The following is a 3856-nucleotide window of genomic DNA, read 5'->3' as shown; positions in this document are numbered from 1 at the left end:
GAGTGGCTGGTTTGTCGTCCCTTCAGATGACGCACCCCGAAAGTCGCTGGAGAGGCGTGTTAGCTTAGCTGAATTGGTAGAGCGCTGAACCGGTAATCCAGAAGATGTGGGTTCGATCCCTACAGCTGGCTAACCTTTTCAGTGACTTTCATCTTTCATCGTTGATTTCTTAGGCAATTTGGGGCTTTGTTTGTATCTGTCCCTTCTATGTTGCTCCAGCCTCAGAACATCAGTTTCTCTCTTGTTCAACAGGTGCCGCTTGCGTCGATTTCCGTCGTATGAATGTGTGTATGAGTGAGCAAAAATGTAAGAGTGAAAGGAGGGTGAGTGAGAGTGAGTGGCTGGTTTGTCGTCCCTTCAGATGACGCACCCCGAATGTCGCTGGAGAGGGGTGTTAGCTTAGCTTAGCTCAATTGGTAGAGCCCTGGACTGGTAATCCAGAAGATGTGGGTTCGATCCCTACAGCTGGCTAACCTTTTCAGTGACTTTCATCTTTCATCGCAAAAAAAAAAAAACTGCTCACGGGACAAAAGTTTCCCCGCGTACTGTATTGAGCATTCGCACCGTGCCGGAATAACGGATTTGCCTTGAAATGCACCCCAGAATATTTCCCGCGGTTAGCAGTGCACTAGAAGACATGATGTTCAGCACTTGTACGTACTCGGCAGCTAACATCAATGACGTTTTTCGCATCTTCCGCTGGAGTATTCTGGGGAATGTCGCTTGTGGGGATACATGGGATGGTCGGATGGTTGCATTCTGCTCTTCTCTTTTATTCGTACACAAAAAATGGGTTCTGTTCTGGCCTGCAACAGCCGAGTCTATTTAAAGGTACTGTAAAGCAGTAGACAAGCATGATATGCCGGTGATGTGACTAGAGACTTTGTTGCTTCTAAATACCATATGCGGAACCATACGACCGACAACGCGCTATAAATATTTTTAATTTGCCATGAAAGATGCGGCGTAGTGGAGCGGTGCGACGCCTGGTGTCAAACAACCCCCTGTACAGCGGGCAACACTGAAAATTGGTATTACACACTATGGCATCGGAACTTCGTTATTTTAGTAACCATATTATTAGTTTTCCTGTTTACCTATGCATTCTGAAATACCTGTTAACAGTTTAACCTGTTAACCCCTGTTTTTGCGAAGTAACCCAGTGCTGGGCCACCTATCGAGCTTGTAGAGTTGCTAAGGCGGCAATGGCCAGTCATCGACGGAGAGTCTTGTGCGAACGGACAATCTCACCTCCTCTTGTCAATAACCGGCCGCAGCCTGATTTTCTGCACCATCCTGAACCTCACTTCCCGAGTCTTTCAAGTACCAGTCAACAGCCTCAGGTTGGAAACAAGAAATTAAATAAAACATTCGCCTCCGTCGCCAGGAAGGCTCAGATGGCCACGTGTGCTTCGTCACCCCAAACGCCCTCAAAGGAACATGAACCGGTGCAATCTGTGACTGGATCTCAGCGTCAAACTTGCTGTCAGCCAGCGCTCCAAAGTCACGACAATGTCTTCGGTTCCGTCCTCACTATGCTGTTCGCAGCACTACGTGCCATCGTTCATCGGATTCCCTTAGCATCCGATCTACCGGAGGTCAGAGCAGTGCTTGCTCTCGAACCACTTGTGAACAATGGTGCCTCCACTTTGGTAGCCCGGAATGCCTAATAGGACAACGACCTTGTCAGCGCTTCGATATCACCAAGCAACAGTCTTTCAATGGAACGCAAGGGGTCTGCAGTCGAAGTCGTCCGATTTCCGCCAGTTTGTGTGGCGACACAAATTCCCCCTCATGTGCATATCTGAATGCGGCATTACCGAAGAATTTCGTTTGTCGGAATATGTCACCTTCGTCTCCGAGCCCCTTGGAAGAAGAAGCAGAGCAGCGCTCTTCGTGCGCTCCGATATACCTGCAATACAAAACCGCGTGCGGATAACAGGGGCTGGCGAATACGTATGCTGTACCGTTCGTTTGGCTTCTCTTGACATCACGGTCGTCTCCTTATACATTCCGCCGGCAACTAATTACAATGTGGATGACTTGGGCGCACTACTGGACAGCATTCCCTCTCCGTATGTCATCTGTGGGGACTTCAACGCCCATAACATCATCTGGGGCAGTACACGCTCGGATACGAGAGGGGAGAGGCTTGCTGCCCTGTTTCAAGAACGGGATCTTAGGCTTCTCAATGATGGCTCCCCTACTTTTATACAAGGCGCACAACTTTCATCGTGCTTGGACCTAACAGCCGTGTCTGCATCGATAGCGCATCGTTTCACCTGGTACGTTGACGTAGACACGCTAGGGAGTGACCACCTGCCCATACTGCTTAACATCCGTGGCGCCCGCCGGCCCCACGCTAGTCACTGCATCAAGCGGACCAACTGGGAGAGTTACAGGACTACTCTCGAATCCACTTTCGCCGCCAATACGCCCGACAATGAAAGTGGCTTTTCTCGGGCAATCACTGATGCAGCGAAATTAGCTACAAGCGTTATCCGCGTCCCCGTCCATTTTTCTGCGGTTGATGCCGAATATGAGAGGCTCCGTGCCATTCGTCGTCGCGCCGAGCGCAGAGCTCGTCGAACCCAACTTCCAATCCACCAAGTGGAAGCTCGACGGATCCAGAAGGCAATTCAAAGGCGTCTACGTAAGTTAGCGCGCGACCGCTGGCGGAACTTCGCTGCATCTTTGTCACCCCGTACACCGATGTCTCGTATATGGACCGTGCTCAGGGGGCTTTCTGCCCCGGTTGCTCAGCGGAACCCATTCCTATCGTTATCACTAGCTTCCGGGCGCTCAGTTCTGCAGATCGCTGAAGAGTACTGCGCACGTCTCACCACGCTCTCAGCCTCTGCGCTGTCTTCTGCACGTGATATCCCTATCGTGCTGGATTCCTCTTCAGACCCTGCCTTGGACGTACCTTTCTCGCTTGTTGAGCTTGAATCTGCCCTGAGGAATTCCCCCCAGCACACCTCGCCTGGAGCTGACCAGGTGACGTACAAAGCCCTCCGGAATCTCCCCTTATGTGGGCGTCAGCTCCTCTTGAGGCTCTATAACAGAACCTGGCGGACAGGTGAAGTTCCACGCGGATGGAAAACTGCAATGGTTGTTCCTCTTCTGAAACCAGGCAGGTCGCCGCATAATATTGATTCCTTTCGCCCGATTGCCCTCACAAGCTGCGTTGCGAAGACAATGGAGCGCATGGTTTTCCGCCGCTTGAACTGGTACCTGGAGAGCACGCGCTTTTTTCCTGAGGTGATGGCAGGATTTCGTCAGGGACGTTCAGCAATTGACAACGTACTCGATCTCGTCGCTGAAGTCCAACAAGCAAAGGCTGAAGGCAACCTCACCGGTGCAGTTTTTCTCGACGTAGAGAAAGCTTATGACAATGTGTTGCACAGCACCATCGTCGCGACGCTACAAGAGGCGGAAATAGGAGGTTGCGCCGCCGCATGGATCCAGGAGTTTCTAGCTGACCGACGCATCTTCATGCGCACAATGGAAGGTGACACCGCTTTCCATCCAGTCCGTCGTGGTGTCCCACAGGGAAGTGTATTGAGCCCTCTCCTCTTTAATGTTATAATGGCTTCGCTTCCCGCCCAGCTTCGTGATCATACCCGCATCACTTTGTACGCAGACGACATCTGCATATGGACCTCTGCCACCCGTCGAGACACCGTCCAACGCCGGTTACAATGCGCCTTGGATTCTATTGTAGAATACCTTGCCGACCGCGGCTTATCGGTCTCTCCTGCTAAGACCGTTGCCATGGCTTTCACCCGACGCTCATTCCAAAGGTATCCATTGTTCGTCAGTGGGACACCGCTAGACTTTGTGCCTCATTGCAAGT

The 3856-nt window shown here is 51.5% G+C and overlaps 1 non-coding gene across 1 annotated transcript; it reads left to right on the top strand.

The window, feature by feature from the left end:
- Positions 1-397: 397 nt before the first annotated feature.
- On the top strand, positions 398-471 carry Trnat-ggu (transfer RNA threonine (anticodon GGU)). Its single transcript has one exon. It is a non-coding gene; the product is annotated as a tRNA-Thr (tRNA).
- Positions 472-3856: the final 3385 nt, after the last annotated feature.

This window comes from Ornithodoros turicata, chromosome 2, assembly GCF_037126465.1.
Source record: "Ornithodoros turicata isolate Travis chromosome 2, ASM3712646v1, whole genome shotgun sequence".
Lineage (NCBI taxonomy): Eukaryota > Metazoa > Arthropoda > Arachnida > Ixodida > Argasidae > Ornithodoros > Ornithodoros turicata.
The sequence above is the reverse complement of the archived record's forward strand: the minus strand, read 5'-3'. Positions and strand labels throughout refer to the sequence as shown.